General features: G+C 35.9%; 1 pseudogene; it reads right to left on the bottom strand.

Annotated features, from left to right (window-relative positions):
- Window positions 1–14916: 14916 nt before the first annotated feature.
- LOC140516801 (olfactory receptor 4S2-like) lies at window positions 14917–15923 on the bottom strand (annotated as a pseudogene).
- Window positions 15924–21631: the final 5708 nt, after the last annotated feature.

Below are 21631 nucleotides of genomic sequence, written 5' to 3'. Positions count from 1 at the left end.
CTGGCCTTTCATACACAGCTCTGTGATCATTGTCTGTTATCCCTTGATTGCCCTACCTGCTTCCCACCCAAACCCTCCATTGTCTATCTCCTGATAGCCTCCAGGTGTTTCCAGTCTTTGACCCTCCTTGGACTTCTCAAGACCCTTCCTAAACCCCTCCTCCCATCACCCTGGACCACCCCCCCCCCCCAGATCCCTCCTATACTCTTTTCTGTATTTAAGTCCCACCTTGCCTCCATGAAGGTGCTCAGATGCAATCCAGCTCAGACTCTGTCTAGCTGGCATTGTGTCTGGCCCACTTGTGAATACCAGCGTCACAAGTGCTTAGGCTCCTTAAGAGGCAACCCAATTAGGCGAATCCTTAATAAACTTTGTTTTCTTTGGCTTTAAGAAGGCTTGAGTCGAATTCATTCGAGCACGACCCGGACCGTCGGTATTTTGGGGTCCCCTTCACCATTAACCTCATCATTTTTATCTCATTGCACAGTTGCAGCAGATGTGTATGCTGTTTACCATTACATAACTGCACAAACATGGTGGAGATATTTGAACCATAAGTGTGAGAACTCATATGTAGTACCTGGGAATCAGATTGTTATGGCTACGGATCCTGGGAATCTGAACTCTGAGAAATAATGACAAAAATTCACTTTATGCACACTAAAATACACCTTAGTTGGATCAAAATTCACCTTACATACAATACATAATTTGGAAAGAAGGGAAAGATGTGAACGTTACCATCTTTCCTTTGGGACCAAACTTGGTCATTATAAGTATATGTTGGGTTTTGGTTATTTTAATTGATATTATTCTTTCCATTCCATTTGGTAGCCATTTTATATATAATTATTCTTCCTCTTCTTGGCTGCCTTTTCCTTAGTTCACAGAGTTATTTCCACTGAATATCACCATGTGTAAACAATCACAAGCAAAAAGCACAATTAAGTAAACCTTACAGGAGCAGCACATCAAGTTGGTCAGGAAAATGTGTAAGACTAAGAATTACAGAACTCACGATAATTTTCATTGGTAGAGAGATTTCCTCAAAGAAGAGCTTCCTGTATTAAAAAAAAATTCCCAGAGACAGGCTATGACAAATAAAAGCAATAATCAGAAGCAACCACCTGACACACTGACCACATAGTTGTAGAATCTCCCTTTCCCTCTCTCTTTTACTAGGAGAAAAATATAATTCATGGTGAAGCTGCAGCAGTCAAGATTGGTCAGCTCATCAATCTGTATTCTTTTGTGGTCAATGTGACTATTTTTCTCTTGCCACAGCCTACTTTCCTCTGCATGGATCTATGTTAACTTCCTTTACACTTTTTTTAAAAATTAAATTAATTTATTTAACTTTTAACAATTTTCACAAAATTTTGGGTTACAAATTTTCTCCCCTTTTATCCCCTCCCCCCCCAACACCGAGCATTCTAATTGCCCCTATGACCAATCTGCTCTCTCTTCTATCCTCCCTCTCTGCCCTTGTCTCCGTCTTCTCTTTTGTCCTGTAGGGCCAGATAGCTTTCTATACCCCTTTACCTGTATTTCTTATTTCCTAGTGGCAAGAACATTACTCGACAGTTGATCCTAACACTTTGAGTTCCAACTTCTTTACCTCCCTCCCTCCCCACCCCTTCCCTTTGGAAGGCAAGCAATTCAATATAGGCCAAATCTGTGCAGTTTTGCAAATGACTTCCATAATAGTTGTGTTGTATACTTCCTTTACACTTTTAAAAATTATTCATATTCACAATTTTATGCTGCAATAGCATTTTATTACTTCCATATATCCAAATAAATATAGGCATTTACCTTCAAAAGGACAGTCCCTGCATTTCCAGTTTCTTGAAACAACAAAAAATGCTGCTATACGTATGTTGATAATTGTGTTTTCAGGCAGTTATTTATTCCTACATTTTTAACAACAATAAATAACTGAAAATGTAGGAATAAAATGTGTGTGATGAGGGCATGAAAACAATTTAACTTATCTGAAAGTGGACAGAACATGACATATCATTCCTAGTATATCAAATGGTTGCTACTCATGACTTTATATGATACATCTGCAGAACTCCATATGCACCCAGATTCAAGGGACTGTTTTGTTTTGTTTGGATTCAAGGGACCCACTATCATATTAATTTCATCCATTCCAGAGAAAGTTTTGTTCTGTTAAATTTCAATGACACAATGGAAAATGCAACAGGTCTTTTAGAAGTAATGACCCAAAAGATCACAAGATGGCGATGCTACTCCACTCGAAATTTCATTTCCAAGCCTACTTCTCTGGTCAGGTAAAATAAGAATCATCAAGTTATAATTAAATTGAAACTCCTGGGTGGGCCAGGACACAAAAAATTGAAGTCAATGCATTACAGATTTATTCTGAATTAGAAATGGCTAATTGTGACTAAATGTTGGCATAAGTAAGGGATACACACGCAAAAAAACACAAATACGTAAAATGTCAGAGTGACATTTCAGTTGTCCAAATGTTATGTAAGAATGCTTCATGAAACCCCAGAATAATGTCTATGAAGTGCGAAAACTGACAGCTGCTTGGGGGTGTTTTGCATCCTATAATAGTTCATATGAAAATATAGAAATGGGTTGTATCAGTCAATCTAAAGAAGACTGGATCCATGTTAACATGGCTAAAGGTTGATTATTCAGTGCTCCAGTGATTTGTTTCTGTCCCTGTATTCTTTGAAATTTTAACCAATGATTTCAATGAAGAAATAGAATATATTCTTGGCAAATTTTGAAATGACACAAAGTTGAGAAAGGGAATCAAAATGAAGGATGGTGTGGTGAAGATATATGTGCATATACATTATAATGTATGTATGCATGTATATACAAATATTCATGTGTGTGTGGTCTAGGCAGAGTAATAGGATGAATACAATAATAAGTAATTTAGAAGCTATAAAAGTGAAATTCTTCACATTGTTAAATAAAGTTCTTTTCACAGTCCTTGAATGGGTGAGACAGAGCTAGACCAGATTTGATGTGAAAGAAATCTGACAGTGTTCATGAATCTAAATACAGTTCAACATTTTGTAATTACAGTTTTAAAAGCTCTTATTTCTTAGGCTACCTTAAGAATCTTAATTTGAGAAAAACAAAGGTTACTCTGTTCTCTGCCCTTATAGAGTACATTCTGATCAGCTCTAGGAACCATGTTGTAAGAAAGACACTGAGGCAATGGAAAATGTCCTATGATGAATGTTCACAATGATCAATTAACTGAATATCATTTTATACTGTCTTGGTTTAAGAAGCTGTGGTTTCTTAGCTGGAAGAAGAGAAAACATTTGGTGCAAGGAAGGGGATAAAAAACTATAGCTGTTCTCTAGAATTTGAGGGGCTGCCATATGGAGGAGGGATTTGACTTTATTTACTTTGGATTTGAGGACAATTCTAGGGCCAAGTGGCTAAAATTACAGAGGCATATTTTTCCTTAATTTAAGCTTTACTTGATTAAAAATTGCCTCATAATTTGATTTGCATTGAAGTATACTGGGCTTCTCTTGAGAAAATTAGATTCCCAATTACAGGAGGTTTTTAAATGAAAGTTAATATGGGAGGATTTTGTGATAAGTATCCTTGTCCAACTATAGATTTAATAGATAGCCTTTGGCACCTCTTCTCAATGTTTTCATAGGTTTTACATATCAAATAATATAGTAAAGGAATATGATTTATTTTAGGAGATCAGAAGAAAATCAAATAAAGAACAAGGAAGCCTAAGAGAGTAAAAGTCAGTAATAGAACACCACAGTATGGTCCATAGAACATCAAAAGTTGAATTGCAGGATGTAGGTTCAAATCATCCCTCCAAGAGTCCTTATCTGTATGACCTTGGGCAAGTAATCCATGGATGTCAAGGTGGATGTTTTCCATTGTGTTCTATTTAATCTTGATATATTTTTAAAAATATGGCATTTGATATGATTTGATTCTTCTATAAGAGAATAGGAAGGTAAGAACAAAGGTAGCTATTGGTGGATACACATGCCCTGGGAAATTTTGTGATTGGGAAAGGACTTTAGAGGTCTTTAATGCAAACCCATAGCTAGTTAACAGTTTTTCTTCAACATGTTTGATAAAGTTTTACTGAGTCTTTCCTGGAAAAATCTCTATTAAGAGGAAAGAAAATGCCCAATTTTATCTCCTTCCTGCAGTGTCAGAATTTAGGAATAAGAAGATCATAAGTTTGAATCCCACCTCATATGTACTAACATGAACAAGTTTCTGAGGGACAGTTTCCTGATGTGTATGATGGTGACAAGGTATAAGATATGACTCGCAAGGTCATCCTGAGACTGAAATGAGTTAATGTACGTAAAGTATTTTGAAAACTTTAAGTACTATTTAAATTATCTCTAGCATTATATTCTGAGAATGTCTATTTCAATTTTGGACAACTACAAACATTAAGATTTTCCGTCTTTATATTGAACTGAAAGTTGTAATATCATATACTATCATGTGATTTTTTTAAACTGTAGGGCCGGTCAACAAACATCAAATCCATCTTTCATTTGATATTCCTTCAAATATTAGAAGAAAGAAATTAAGTCCTGTGCAAACTTTTCTTCTTCCCATGTTGCTTTTGTCAGCCTAACACTGACAAAAACACTGTTTTCAGTACCCTAATTTTCCTAGTCACTTTCCTTTGAATGCAGCTCATCTTTTATGTCTTTCCTAAAGGACCTTTAAATGTGACACTTGGAACTACTGAACACATACTCCAAGTTAATGGATCATAAAGTTTTTAGCATGATAACATTTTAAATTCAATGATAATGGTGGTGATAATAGTAAAAGTAGCAGCAGCAGCAGCAGCAGAAAAACAAGAAAGTAGTAGTTAACATCACTCAGCTCAAAGGAGTAATTCTTAATTAAAACTTTTTGATAATTTTCTAGTAAAAATTCAATAAATTTAGATGGAAAATATATTATTCATTGTATTTTACACATGTCAAATATTTATGCATTTCTGTGGATCCGCAATTAAACACATCAATTCAATTCAAATTGAGAAATATTTATTAAGTATCCCCTATTAGTCAAACACTAGGTGTTTGGTGCTAAGGACAAAAGACGAAATTAAATAGTTTCTGCCATCAAAGATTTTACATTTTGATTTAGGTCAGTCCTCCCTTCATTAAGATAGATGAAAAAGTTTTACTTCACCTTCTGTGCCTTTTGCCTGCACCCCAATTCCTCAATAAAGGAGGAAGACTAATGTTGTGATTTGAATATAATACCTATCTATGCTCTGTTCCTTTCATAGATTTGTGATAATATACTTAAAAAGGTTTTAGTGTTACAGTACGTCACTCCTATCATAATCATCATCACTAAAATGATGAACATTTATAATTTGCCTAACATGTGCCAATGTTATATAGTGGATAGTCAGTCTCGGCTCCCAAAGGACTCTGTGTACCAACACATCTTGGCTTGGTGTCCTGGAAAAGTCATTTAATGACCCAGTGCTCTAGACCAGTGTTGTAAAATGCCCATAGAAGTAGGTAGCTAAGCCATATATTAGTTTCTCAGAAAGTCAATCTTGACTGAGAGATACCCAAATTTCTATCACCATGTTTTATTGTATTTTTAAACACTTCTCAATTGCATTTCACTCTGGCTCAACTGGCTCTCAGGAGTGTAAAGAGTGCTTTCTCTAGTCTACTCTCTAAACCTATGCATAACAGAAAATGTGTCTATCTGCATTGGTGGATGGGATTTCCATTCTAGGAGTACCCTGTTTAATTCGAACCAAGAGTGGAATATCTGTTTTTAGACATAATGCTTCTGAAGTGAAACAATTTCTAATGCATAGGACTTTACAGCCTAACAGAAATCATTATCATCATCATTGTCATGATCACAATTTTCTCTTTTTCATTACTAAAATCCTTTACCCGGATTTCTGCATGTCCCTCTCTTACTCCATTAACTCCTACTGTTCTCTATTTGCATTTTGTACAGAATATCAATTCCTCTTTTGAGTTTGTGAAGACCTTCCTGGGGGTTGAGCCAAGATTGCAGAGTAACAGTATGGAGTTTCTAGAGCACTCTCCACAAATCAAGCCAAATATATGTAAAAAAAAAAAATGACTCTAAACAAATTCTAGAGCTGTAGAACCTACAGAATGATGGAGTGAAGCAAATCTCCAGCCCAAGACAGCCTGGGAAGTGTCTGCCATTCTGTGCTGGGAGCAAAGTGCAGTCCAGTATGGGCCATGCCTGCACAAACGGGACCTGAGCATGCCTTTCGTCCCTGTGGTGGTTTACTGACTTCACAACCCAAAAACACTGAGGACAAATTGGAAGGTCAGTGGGAAAAAACCTGCAGTATCAGTGTGAGAGAGTAGAGTGGTCAGGTCCCAGCCCCAGGGCAAAAGAGGGGGGAGGGCATGGAAGAACCTGCCACACCAGCAGCAGGAGCCGCTGTTTCTAGAGCTTTAGGCCCATAGATTGTGGGGGAATCAAGCAGCTGACTGTACATCCCCCACCCCAACTAGAAGCAGAGAACTACCTTGACAAAGAGGTCAAAAGTCAAGTAAATGACTGGGGAAATGAGCAAAATCCAGAAAAAAGAATCAGATTATTAAATTTTACTTTGGGGACAAGGAAGACTAGAGCATGAAAACAAGAAAACAAAATCAAAGCTACTCCATCCAAAAGGTCCAAGAATTGGTCTCAGACCATGGAAGAGCTGAAAAAAGATTTTGAAAATCAAGTAAGAGAAGTAGAACAAAAACTGGGAAGAGAAACGAGAGTGAGGCAAAAAAAAAATAATGAAAAAATAGTCAACTGTTTCATAAAGGAGATCCAAAAAAAAATGCTGAAGAAAATAACACTTTATAAAATAGACTAACCCCAACGGCAAAAGAGATCCAAAAGACTTCCCAACTTGACACATCTGTCTTTCTAATATCAGTGGAAGCAAATTCCTATTATCTGAAATCCACACAAACTAGTCTTTTTTTCTCTGATCTTCATAACCACGACACAATTTCCCATCACCCATCTTTGCTCTGGCTGATCCACTTTTCCTCAGCTGCACCTTAACTTCACATCTGCCTAAAAGAAGTCTTTATTTCCTTAAAGACACAGAATAAGAACCACTTTCTGTATAAAGGCTTTATGCATTCCTCTGAATGATACTTCCCTACCTCAAACAAGTTTGTACCTAACTACTCTTTTTTATTCATTTTCTATTCATTCTTCTATTTAAGTATAGAAACATTGTCGTCTTTAAAATTATAATTTGAACAAGTAGGGAGTAATGATTATTTTGTTTAATACATTTGTATCTGCACTACCTAAAACAGTGCCTGGAATATAATGGGTGCTTAATGTTTGTTGATTGGATTATAGACCATAATAACCATTACAAATTCTGTCATTGACCTCTTCACTCTTTTCACCATGATCAATTATATGATATACTATAAGCTTTTCTTTAATTCAATTTAAAATCTTGTGAGTACTAGCATAATAAAATATACATGTTTATGTGCAAGATACCTCATTTTCACATTTTGCAAAAACAAGATTTGCATGTATGAGGCATATTGATGTGTGCTGCCTACTGTTGACCTGAAAACTTTATTAAGAAAAGGCAACAGGCTAATGCATACATTTTATGATTTAATTAATTAATTGATCAATTCCCTATTAAAGACAACGGTAACATAATGCATTATGGAGCCAGAAATGTTCTGGCTACCCAGTGCAGAAATCTTCTGGCTTATATACATTTTGCCGTGAGAAAGGAACTCTCCTAGTTGAACAAATCATAAATTTAGTAAGACAAGACAATTAACAAAGTAATGTTGGTCAGGCCTTGGGATTCCAGCTGGGTAAGCATATGTCTCGGTGATAAGGAAAGAAACCCCACCACTAGTAAGTGGTAGGCTTCCTCCCTTAAACAGATAATTGACATAGGAAAGGGTAAACAATGTTCAATAGAAATTATGATCTAAGATGTCTATATTTTCTTTATCATTAATACGCCATAACATAGTATATGTCTATAGATCAAAGGAAAGTCCCATTATTCATAACATAGTATGTGTCTATAGATAATAAGATTCATCAAAGGAAAGTCTCATTATTCATCAAAGGAAAGTCTTATTATTCAAGATATAGTGTCTTAGGTTAAAGGTCTCCTTAAGGAGTGTAGAGTCGGCCTTGGCTGGCTTTTGCTGACATAGGAAGAGACACTCTCTGAGTTTACTTCAGAGAGAACAAAGAGATTCTTCTAAAATTTTATATTAAACATTATCACTTTGTTCAAGCTTCAGATAAAAATGTTGATGTTTGATGAGCAGACCTCTCAGTCACCTAGATGTCTATGACCAGTAAATTAAGACTCATCACTCTTCGTAAGTCAGCTCATGGAAGAACTCTCATCTTCTTTATTATGGACAGTTTAATTCTACTAATGCAGCCTACAATGCAATTCACCTTAGTAGAGGCCATTTCAAACTTTTGAATCACATTGACATTGGAATCTATGAAAAGAGCCAGGTCTTTCACTTTTCTAGTGTTATCTTACCATGTACATGTACAGTCAAAGACCCCTTGGAGACTGGGCCAACTTCCATGGTAGAGAGTGAGACAGATTCAGAGAGAGAGAGAGAGAGAGAGGAAGGGAGGTAGGGAGGTACGGAGGGAGAGACAGAGAGACAGAGACAGAGATCCAGAGAGATAAAAGCATATATAGAGACAAAGGTAGAGATACATAGGCATAGAGATAAAGAGACAAAGCGAGGAGAGCCTCTGAGTCCCCTGACACAGAGCAGGTATTTTTGAGAATCCACTGGCAGCAAATTGAGTGTTAAAGGATTTAAATAGATCATTGATGGCATCTTCATTGTGTTTTTCTAATATTGGGTTATTGAAGTATTTTACTTACTCTTTTGTTAATTTTGGCAATTGATAATTTTGTGAACATTCATCCATTTCACTTGGATTGTGTTGAAGAAAGGCTTGCTATCACAGATTCTTTGATTTGCTTTTCTAAAAGGAAAGCAATTTCTGAGAGGTTAACAGTCACTTTAATCAAGAACATATGGCATTCACTTAATTCAGGGGAAAAAGTCAACATCCTGAACTTCAGAGATAATACAAACAGAAGAAAAGATCAACAGACAGAGTTTCCAACTGTCAAACATAAGCAATATATACATAGTTACCTGAGAGAGAAACACCAACATCTGGGTTTTCAAAAGCCAGGGACTCCTCAGCAGCTTCCCAGAGTCTCATCTGGCACACAAACTTTCTTAAAAAAACTAAGCTCCAAAGCAAAACCTCACCTCAGAATATTTATACACTTTTCAGAGCTGGAGGGCAGGACACTGACTCAGTGCCTCAATAGAAATTAAGAAAAGGTACTTGAGGCCTATTAATGGGCAGGTAAGATCTAATCATCTTTACAGATTATTAGATATATTGACATAAAATTAAGCAAAATAGCTCCTAATAATTGTTTTTATTGTCTGTTCATTGGTTCTGAATTCACTCCTTTCATTTTTATACTGGTAATTTGGTTTTCCTTTTTCCCTTTTTAAATAAAATTAACCAATGATTTATCTGTTTTATTAAAATCAGTTTCTACTTTTATTAGTTCAATGTTATTCTTACTTTCATTGTACTAATGTCTTCTTCGATTTTCAAAATTTTCAATTTATAGTTTAACTGAAGATTTTTCCCCTTATCTATCTATCTATCATCTATCTATCCATCCATCTATCTATCCATCTATCTATCTATCCATCCATCCATCTATCTATCTATCTATCTATCTATCTATCTATCTATCTATCTATCTATCTATCTATCTGTCTGTCTGTCTGTCTGTCTGTCTGTCTGTCTGTCTGTCTGTCTGTCTCTCTCTCTCTCTCTCTCTCTCTCTGTCTGTCTCTCTCTCTGTCTGTCTCTCTCTCTCTGTCTGTCTTGAATTCCCTATTCAATGGATTACTCTGGCTCCATTCTATTGATCTGATAATTTTAAGATATAAATTTTCCTCTAAGTACTACTTTTGCTGCATCCCATAAATATTGGCATGGTGTCTCATTGTGGTCATTTTCTTTAATGAAATTATTGATTCCACAATTTGTTCTTTGGCCCATTTATTCTCTGAGATTAGATTATCTAGTTATCAATCAACTTTAATCTATTTTTCACTGCTCTTTTTGGAGCATAATTTTTATTTTATTTTTATTTTACTGTGATTTGAAAAGGTTGAATTTAATATTTATGCTTTTCTGCATTTTGGTTGTGAGGTAGTTATGCTTAATTCATGGTCATTTTTGTGTAGGTTTCATGTACTGCTGAGAAAAAGGAATATTTCCTTCTATTTCCAATCAGTTCCTTCGAGAGAGCGATCATATCTAACTTTTCCAGAATTCTACTTATCACCTTAATTTCCTTCTTGCTTATTCATGGTTTGCTTTTTCTTGTTCAAGGAGTAGAAAATTGAAGTCCTCCATTAGTATAGTTTTATCTATTACCTCCTGTAAGTCATTTAAATTCTCCTTTAGAAATTTAAATGCCACACCCTTTGCTGCCAATATATTTAGTATTCATATTACTTCATTGTCTATTGTACCTTTTGTCAAGATATATTTTCCTTCCTTTTCCTTCCTTAGCCCTTTTAAATTAGATCTAATTTTACTTTAACTTTGTCTGAGATCATGATTGCTATCCTTTCTTTTGAATTTTACTTCAGCTGAGCCATAACAAATTCTGCTGTTCCCCTTACCTGTACTCTGTCTCTATACTTTAAATATGTTTCCTATAAGCAACATGTTATACTATTCTGGTTTTTAACTCATTTTGCTACCTCCTTGTATTTTATGTGAGAATTCATCCTATTCACATTTATAATTATGATAACTAACTGTGTATTTCTCTCCATCTTGTTCTCCACTTATTTATCTGTCTCTCTCTTACCTCTCACTCTATCCCTCCTCACAAATATTTTACTTCTGATGATCACCTCCCCCAATTTCTTATCCCTTTTATTAGTTCTCCCTTTTATTATTCCCATTCCTTTTTCATTTCCACATAGGGTAAGTTATATTCTATACCTAACTGAATGCATATGCTATTCCCTCTTGGAAGCAATTCTGATAAGAATAAGGTTCAAACTTTGCCCTTCACCTCCCCATTTTCTGTGTCAGTGTAATAGCTCTCTCATTCCTCTTTTATGTGAGATAATTTACCCCTGTTTTGTATCCCTTCCCTCTTCTTCCAGTGTAATGTTCTTTCTCACCTTTTAATTTTGTTTTTTCAGATATCATTCCATCACAGTCATCTCACACTCATAGCCTCTACCTATGTCCTTCTAATTGCCTTTAGAGTGATAAAATTATTAAGAATTACAAGTATCATCTTGCCATGTAAGAATATAAGCAATTTAACATTATTGAATTTTTATGTTCTATTTTCTTTCCTTGTTTCATCTTTTTAATGTTTCTCTTGAGTCTTGTATTTGAAGATCATATTTTTTTTTTCATTCAGCTCTGGCCTTTTAATTAGGAATGCTCAAAAGTACTCTATTTTATTAAATATGCATTTTCCCCTCAAGAATTTTATTCAGTTTTGATAGGCTGGCGATCCACAGTTGTCATCCTACCTCCTTTGCCTTCTGGAATATCATATCCGAGGCCCTCAGTTCTTTAATGAAGAAGCTACTAAATTATGTATAATGATCACTGTGATTTTCTGATATTTGAAATATTTCTGGTTCCTTGCAATATTATTTTTCTGTACTGGAAGCTTTGGAATTTGACTATGGAGGCAAGGGCTTTCTGTTGGTCAGCCCCAGAGGCAGGGTCTTGCTCCTGGTCAGCAATCACGGCAGTCCCCACTGGTGGCCTACACTGGGATTGGGACTTTGCTGTTCTGATGGTCTAAGAGTGGTGGTTTGCCTCCAGAGCTGCTGACTTGGCATGGTGGTGGACTGGTCCTTCTTTCTGGATTACCCTATGGTTCATAAGCTTGCTGTAAAACCCCTGGTTTGTGGCCTGTGCCTCTTTCTTGTTTACTGAGTTCCCCCCACACCCCAGAAAGACATTTATCCTCCTATGCAGGTTTGTTGCTTCCCTGCACTTAAATTGGTTCTGATGTGGTTTTGAAGGTGGTTTGAAGGGGTATATGGGAAGTCTCCAGGAAATTCTTTTTCACTTTGCCATCTTAGTATAAGAAGTTGTCTTAACTTAAAACAGTGCTTAATGATCTTCATAGAAATAGTATTATTTTATCAAATTTAGATAATCTGAGATTAAATGCCTTTTCTTCCTTCCTTTCTTTCTTTTTTTCTCATAGTCCTTGAGCTGATAGAAGCAAAGGAAGGGATAGAGTTGTAGCAAGTAAAAGTATTTTCCAAAGTTCCTTATCCTATCCTTAGGGCTAAATTGAAGAATTTAAACTATGTAGTAATATCTGAATTCGTTCAATAATCAGGCTGAAAGAACAATCATCAATAGCTCAATGTAAACTTGGAAGGATATCTCAACGGGAATACAATATGGTCCTCCACTACTTAACATCTCATCAGTGACTTCAATAAAGCTATAAACGAGATACTTATCAAATTTCAGATATCACAAAACTAGGACAAATGGCTACCACATTGCATGAGAGTCAAGATCCAAAGGAAGTTATCATCAACCTAGAATTTTGGACCAAATCTAATAGGAAATTTAATGGGAAAATGAAGTGAAATAAAAAAGTGCATGAACTTGCACTGGGTTTTAAAATATCAACTTTACAAGTAAAAGATGAGGAATAAAAGCTACCTATAAGTTACTCTAAAACTCTATTTTACATTATTCCTTCAATTTCAATAAATCATATTAAAAGATATTCCCAGATCCCCAAATGAAAGAATCATTGTCAGTATTAAGAAATGTGGGCAGCTAGGTGGTACAGTAGATGAAGCACCAGCCCTAGAGTCAAGAGAACCTGAGTTCAAATCTGTCCTCAGACACTTACTAGCTATGTGGCCCTGGGAAAGTCACTTACCCCCTATTTCCTCAACAGAAAAAAAAAAGTTAAAAAAGTATTAGAGTACCAGGTGTTTAGGAAATAATAATCCTGACATACTCAGACCAATTCAGATCATTCTTGCAGAATAATGTGCAGTTCTAATTAAATACCACATTTTAGTAAGAGCAGTGGTAAGTGGGTAAGTATTCAGGGGATGGAGATCCAGATAGTGAAGTTCCTCACCACGTCATATGTGAATTCAGTACTTTACTCTTTGTTAAATAGTGAAAATATAGAAATATAGAAAATACGTTATCTTCAAGTGTTTCAATAGCTACCGCAATGTGTCAAATCAATGAAAATTATTCTGGTTGCCTCCCTCTCCTCCTAGGAGTAGAACTTTGGCTTTTGATATCAGAAAAATATTCAGTAACAGGATAAAAAACTGGAATAGAATGCTTCATTAAGTCAGCAAGGTGACTTAACAGATAGAGTGCCCAGACTGGAGTCAGAAAGACTTATCTTCCTATGTTCAAATCTTGCCTAGACATTTTATAGCTGTGTTACCCTGGGTTTCATTATCTGTAAAATGAGCTGGAGAATAGACTGCCTTAGTAGGGATTGGACATCTCATTATTATAGGTCTTAAAGGAAAGGCTATATGACCATTTTAGGAATACATTATGTAGGTATGCTCATTCAGATATGCACTTTTTAAAAGCTATTGAGGAGGACTAACCAGAATGTGGTTTGAACCTTGGACCCTATCAGCTGGGCAATAATGTGTAAGTCATGTCACCTATATGAAATTTGTACTCCTCGACTGTAAAACGGGTTTTGGTTCAGGTAGGAATAAGTGGCTTAGAGTTATCTTCCAGCTTTGAAATTCAGAAAATATGAATGGGTTTCCATTCCTACATTTCCTCTTGTTCCACATGCTACCATGTCCTGATCTAAGTTAAAAACCACAACTTTGAAACTTGACAGCTGTGTGATACCAAGGAGTTTACTTAACCTCTTTAACCTTGTTTCCTCATATGAATCAAAGGGTTAATAAACCTTGACTCATAAGGTTTTTGGAAAGAAAGTGCTCTGTAAATGTTTAGAAATATAAGTCGATATTATTGCCTGTGGTTTTTGGTCCTCTTTGTGTAACAGACCAATGCAGTATAAGATCTACATGTGAATCCTGCTCCTGATACTAAATAGTCAAATGATTTTGGACAATCTCTTATCATCTCCCTTGAGGTGTATTAGATGGTGAGATCATTGAATGTGCTTAACTGTTCTGATTTTTCCTTTTTTCCTCATTATTTACTATCGTTGCAAAGAGCTTAAAAAGCCTCATTGGCTTAACTTTGGGGGCCTTAATTTTCTCTATAAGATTAGAAATCTCTTTCCTTACTCAGTGAGTCCATTTGTTCCAGTCATTTGATGAAATAGCCTCTAACATGTTCTCCAACTCTAAATTTATGATGTTATGACTCAATTTTATATTCATATCCCCTTAATCTAGCAAAGTACCTGGTTATTGTTTCATTATTTCATTTGTGTGTGACTCTTCATGATTCCACTTGGGAGTATCCTGGCAAAGATACTGTGGTGATATAACATTTCCTTCTTTAGTTCATTTCTCAGATGAGGAAACTAAGGCAAATAGCATAAAGTGACTTACCCAGCGTCACACAGCTAGTAAGTATCCTAGGTCAGATAAGAACTCAGGAAGATGAGTGTTCTTGATTGCAGGCCAAGCACTCTATCGACTGTGCCACCTTGCTACCCCAGTGCATGATACTTAGAATATATTTAATAACTAGTTATTGATAGGTAGAGTGACAATGTCTCATTATATGAGTGATTCAAGAAGAAAGTATAAGAGGTGGGGGAAACGGAAAAAGAGGAAATGTCTCATTTACAAGGTACTTCTGACATCTTGGGGAAAGAAAGGAAACAGTTTCTACTCTTGTATGAATTATTTCCATAGAAAGATTTTCCTGGTCCATAACTTCATCATGGCATTCTTTACCTCTGCATTTCTCAATATGTAAATCAAAGGGTTCAACATGGGGGTGACGATAATATAAAACACTGTGACCATCTTATCTTCTGAAAAAGTTGTGTCAGGCCTCATATACGTGAACGTGCAGGGTCCAAAAAATATGATGACCAAAGCTATGTGGGAATCACAGGTAGAGAGCCCTTTGTGCCTAACTTAAGCTCACTGTTTCCTCAAGGACACCAGGATGACTGTGTAGGAGATCACCCAGATAAGAAAGCTCCCTAGAGCAATGGTTCCACTCTTGGCTGTCACCATAGCCCCTACAACATAGGTGTTACTACAGGCAAGTTTCAGTACAAGTTGCACATCACAAAAATAGTGATCAATTTCATTAGGACCACAGAAAGGCAACTGAACTACCAGTGCCATTTGGATGATGGAATGTATAAAACCACCCACCCATGTTCCCAACAGCATCTTATTGCACCTGTCTCGGTCCATAATGGTCATGTAGTGTAAAGGCCTACATATGACTACATGTCTCTCATAAGCCATCACTGTGAGAATGAAGACCTCTTTGCAGCCAAAGTAACCTCAAGCAGTTGGGTCATGCAACCTGCAAAGCTGATCCTTTTCTGCAGTACCAATAAGTCTGCAATAATCTTGGGGGCTATGACAGAGGAGTAGCAAATGTGTACAAAAGATAAGTAATTTAGGAAGAAGTACATGGCTGAATTGAAAAGATTACCAGTGCAGACTGTTGCTATTATGAGGAGGTTACCCAGAAGAATAATTGCACTAAAAAAAGGTGAACACTACAAAACATACCTTCTCTATTTCTGGCTTCTGAGAAAGTCCCCAGAAGATGAATTCAATCATATTGTTTATGTTCTCCATGGACTTTTTTTGTGCAGCCACATAATGCAGGAAAAAAAATCAGTCCATCTGAAATGATGCGGAAAAAATCAATAGCATAAATTAAAATAACAAATAATAACGATTCTTATTTCATTGGTGTGGTCACAAAACCACTTAAGGTAAGATTCTAAATTTAAACCAAGTTCTGAGTTCCACTCCACAGCATTTTTTTCATGACATTATATATATAATTCAAAGAGAAACCCAGCATGAATTTATTTTCTCTTTTACTTGAGAATACTTGAGAAGGAGGGAAGACTAAAAGGGGAAGTGGAGTAAAAACTAGACATGAAATTGGTGTAGTTATATGTAGTTAGGTCTATAGATACAGATATGTGTGTGTATATATAAACATTTACACACATATATACTTACATGTATATATGTATAATCTGTATATATATGTATACACACACACTATATATACATATATATTTACATATATACATACATACATGTGTGTGTTTGTGTGAGTGTGTATTCATCAAAAGGAATATGGCCTTGAGTAGTGATAGTAGCCTCAAGTTCACAGCTGATACTTAATGGTATTCCTTTCTTTACACTATGGATAAAGAAGTCTCAAGTGAGTTCATTTAAGTAAACTGTTGTGTGCCAGGCATGATTACTAAAAATACAACCAAAAATACAACAGTACACACTCTCCAAGTGCTTGGATTTTAGGGGAGAGATATAAGGAAAGGTGAGGAAATACCAAAAGTACACAAAATACATAATAAAGTAATTTTGTGGGTGAAATAGAACTAAGAATTGGAAGTTCAAGAAAGACAACATGGAAGATGTGGACCTTGAACCAATCATTGAAAAGGTGGCTAAAGCTTTTGAGACAGAAAAGCATGGAAGGAGAATATACCTGATAAAGACACAAACACAGAGGACATGGAATGCCATTTATAGAAAATATCAAATAGAACCAATCGTCTGAAATGTATATTGAGTCACTGAGAGGAATGTGAAATCCATCTGTAATAATGGGTTGAAGTCATATTACCATTTTTAATTGATAAATAGAATACTTTATATTTTATCCTTGAGGTAATCAGGATGTATACAATATTTATGAGCTCAGAAATGACATAGTCAGAATTATGCTATAGGAATATCCTTTTCATGGGTGGATAGAGAATAAATGGGAGAAAGAGAGGAAAAATGCATCACTAAAAATTTGGAGGCTGTTTATAACTTTCTGGGTCCTAAGTAACATACGCTTTGGACCCGAACTCATGTTGTAATCACACCACTGAGGAGAAGGGGACTGATGTTAGTTGTGTTGTTGCGGTAAAATCAGCAAAGAATTTAGACATGAAGGAATATAAAAAAAAAAGGTGAAGTCAACTCTAATGTTGGGAAGCTGAGAAATTAAAAGAATGGAAGTTCCATGGACAGAAAACAAGTATTTAAGAGGTTGTGCGAGTTAAGTATGAAAGATAATGAGCTTTGTGGTTTACATGTTGATTCTGAGGTCCCTTGGAGATGACCAGATGGATTAGCTAGATGATGTGGGATGAGAGTTCATGAAAGATATACAATTTTAATCTTTGATGTACAGATCTAGGAGGATTCTAGAGAGATGATGGAATCCAGTGAATTTGCTCTGAGAAAGTGTGGAGAAGTGAAGGTTCAAAATAAAGTGCTGGAGCACAGCCACATAGAGCAAGTCAGATAGGTAAGAAGAGAACCAAAAAAGCCCAGGCAAAAGAAAATATCCAGAAGGAGGAGCCATCAATCAATCATGCCAAGAGGTGAAAAAAAATGAATGGCCCAAAGTCACTGAGTATACCAAAGAAAAGAGAAAAGAAGACTGGCAGACATTAGCTCTAGGAGTGGGTAGGATCAAGTGAGTATTTTATTTAGCTGTTTTTATAAAAAGTGCATTTCAAAGCAGCAACAACAAAGCTCTGACAAACCACAGAATAATTACATAGCACATCAAAAATTATTCTGATAGATTCTCTGAATCTATCACTGGAGGTAATTACTAATTACTATAAATACTGTTACCTTGATTTTATTGAGGGAGAAACTGAGAGTTGAAATTATTTCCTTATAGCTACACAAGCAGTAAAACTTATGTCTGGAAATCGACATAGGTCTTCTAATTTCAATTCAAGGATCTTTCCATCATATTTTCTTCACTTAGACTCAAAAGTTTATTATTCTTTTCTTCAAAAGGATGCTTCAGGAGACTCTGTGTCTCTTGTTCTCCCCTGGGATATTTGACCTTTTTTCTTGCTCCCTGACTGAGGTCACCTGAAGCCATCCTCTCTGGCAAGTGGCACCCTCTTCATGAATGCTATTATCTAGGAGGTAATATATTGTATCCTGAAATGCTTAATAAGTCCTTTCCTGTACTCAACTTCTTCAGGACCGTTCAAGTCAATAAATGTTGCGTGCCACTATGTGTCGGAAACTGTACCAAGTAGTGTCTTTGAAAAGTAAAACAAACAAACTAACAAACAGCAACAACAACAAAAATGGAACAAAAACAAAAAAAAGCCTGTTCTCAAAGCACCAACGGGAGAGAAAATGTGCATATTTCCTCCTTCAAAACTGGTTTTCAAATTTTTCTCTTTGCAGAAAATGGTACTAACTGCTCTCCACAATTTGCCCCCCATGTATTTTGAGACAAAGATCATTGATGAGGAATTTGCTGCTGAACAGAGGGCAAGTCACTGTGTTACCTCACCCACATAAGTGATGACATTTTGAACTACATATCTAATTTCTCCACTGTGGCTAATTTTAGCTAAATTTCAAATAGAACAGTCATCAGGAAGATGAAACTAAAATGTGAATGACTAGAATGTCCAACCCTTCTAAGGTAGCACTTTCTCCATTGTGAAATAATATACCATCTTTATGTAAGTTGTCATTGAATGAGGAGTGAGCTGATTCAATGTAACAAGAACTGAATGTGGAGTCAGAGAACAAGGATTCAAATTCAGACTCTGTCCCTCTCAGCAGGCCCTTAGGCAATTGGCTTATTCTCTCAGATCCACGGTGTCCTCCTTTGTGAAATTAAGGGGAAGGACTATTTACTCTTTAAGGAACTCATGAATTTTAAATCCATTATTCATTAAAAAAAAATACATACTGACTACAGGGCTGACATTAAAGCCAAGAAGTTTTGGGGTTCAAGGTACCCCTCTAACACACTAGTCATCTGACCATGGGTAATGCAATAATCCCACAAAATTCATTGTCACCTCCATAAACCTGGATTACAGATATTTGTGAATTTCCATTCACATAGTGGGTAATAAATACTTGTTGGTTGATCATTAGCAATTTATATAGAAAAGAGTTGCTCACACCAATGAAATTATAAATATGCACCAAAATTAACAAATCCAATCCTTTTTATAATAATCTCTTTGTGTACTCTATGTATAAGAATCCAAAATCCCCTAGTGCACATAAATAAACACATGCACACACAAGCACACATGCGTGCATGTATGTACACACACAAGTACGCACCCACAAATACACATTCGATTAATTTGCTTTCAGCATAGCTCTGAAATTACCTGAATGTATTGCAACAATTATTTGGTAGGTGGTGTTAAAAGTAGAAAAGAAAACTATGTGAAGCCCTACCTCCACAAAAGACATCCTTACTAAAAGCTCCATTACTAGCTTCCGTAACTGGAAACCAGAAAATTGTGTCTTCCTCCCACTAACCCCTATTGTCTAGCTCCAATCTGATTCTAGATGTCTGTTATCAGTAGGACGTTGACCTCTCACACTCCTTTCCCTGCTCTTCCTTAAATACCCCATAGATCCTTTCCACTCTAACCCTTGGACTCAGTCCCCTCTTCTTAAAAGTCACCAATTTGTGTTCACTGACGTTGTCAAATCTTACGATTTTCAGTGATTGACCATCTGTCCTGCATATTTCAATTCCTAACTAAAACAAGGACTTTACATTTGCCATAAAAGTGACCTCTCTTTAATCCATTGTGTCTCCCATTTAGGATTTATACTTCTTGAAAGTAAAGAATTCCTGTTTTACTATTTGTATCTCCAGCTCTTAGGAGAGTACATGGCATGCAACAAGTGTTTAATAGACGATTTCCTTTTCTGTTAATAAATTAGCCAATAACAAGAAAAGGCCTCCAACTTTATTTGAAGGTTAGAAAGATTGCTTCAGAGCAGAGGTGTCTTTTGGAAAAAATATCTTATTATTTCTTATGATTACATGTAATAAAACATTTTTTAACATTACTCTGTTACAAATTTTGAGTTCCACATTCCCTCTCCCCATACTTTCTTCCCTTCCTTTTTTATTTCCTTGAGATGACAAGCAATTTCAGATAGTTTATACCTGCATAGTCACGAAAATTGTTTCCATATTAGCCATGTTGAAAATGAAAACAGAAAGGAAGGACACAACTTAATCAAGATCCTGTTGGGTTCAGAGTTCAGATCCTTATAAAAAGTTAGACACATTCAAGAAACAGAGACAGAGAGACAGACTGAGGCAGAGACAGTGAGAGAAATAGAAACAAGTAGAGAGAGACAGACAGCCACACAAAGAGTCAGAAACACTGAGAAAGAGACAGAAAAATCAGAGACAAAGAGAGAGAGAGAAAGAAAGAGAGAGAGAGAGCGTGCAGAGATCTACATACATAGTCACTAAACTATACCAAGAAGGATTAATATTTATCTCTTCTCCAGTTTCAAACTTGACAATTTAAATTATAAAATGTATATACACACAGAAACACTTCAAGTTGGTTCTTTAATAGAAAGCAAAGGGAAAAAATGGTTATACAGATGAATGTTCAGTTAACCACCACCATGACATCAATTGTATGAGTGCTGAAATAGATCAATGCCAGTAAAGGTGTTAATTTAATTTTGCATGAAAATAAGTGATGCCATCTATCATAGAAAGATAAAAGAGACATGAAGAATATCTGAATCAAGGAATGCAGGAATCACTCTGCCGAATCCATGCTCAAAATCTGCAAACGTAGATATATGTATATTGAGTTCATGTAGTACAGGGCTGCACCCATTAAGACATACTTGTCATAGACTGTGGTCTTTAGCATAATAGTCTCTGCCTCATCAAAGTGATGATCTATAAACACCTTATAAGCCTCAGTGCCTATAGGCCTTTTAGGAAGTAAATCATACTGACCAATATTCATGCCCAAAGAAAACTGAGCTTTGGGACATACTTGTAAATGATCAACCCCGAATACGGGGGAGAGAACTTTCACTTACTTTACTTTCATGTTTATAGATTCTCCTTTCTAAAAATATTCACTGACTGTCCTTTCACAGACACACGACATCACTTGAGGAATGAGATCAAGAGAAGATAACAAGAAAATACTGAGAAGAAGGAAATCAATGACTTTGGGCATCAGAATATGCTATTTTTTTTTTTACCAGATCAATATTTTATTTTAAATACATTCAAATTCTGAATTAACAAATTTATATTATATAATGAAAGTGTGAGTTTTCTAGTAGGTCAAGGAGATTACTGCACTATACCTGAAGCTTGGATTATACTCAGTGATCCAGAATTATTTCTTCCCTCCTTACCTGTGCTTAATAACAGCTTAGTGCAATTAATAACCTCTTTATTGTCAATTCATTGCAATGGCAAAAGTTTTGCTCTTAATATTTTGGTATAGGCTTTGATTCTATCT

This window comes from Notamacropus eugenii, chromosome Y (genome assembly GCF_028372415.1).
Source record: "Notamacropus eugenii isolate mMacEug1 chromosome Y, mMacEug1.pri_v2, whole genome shotgun sequence".
NCBI lineage: Eukaryota > Metazoa > Chordata > Mammalia > Diprotodontia > Macropodidae > Notamacropus > Notamacropus eugenii.
The sequence above is the reverse complement of the archived record's forward strand: the minus strand, read 5'-3'. Positions and strand labels throughout refer to the sequence as shown.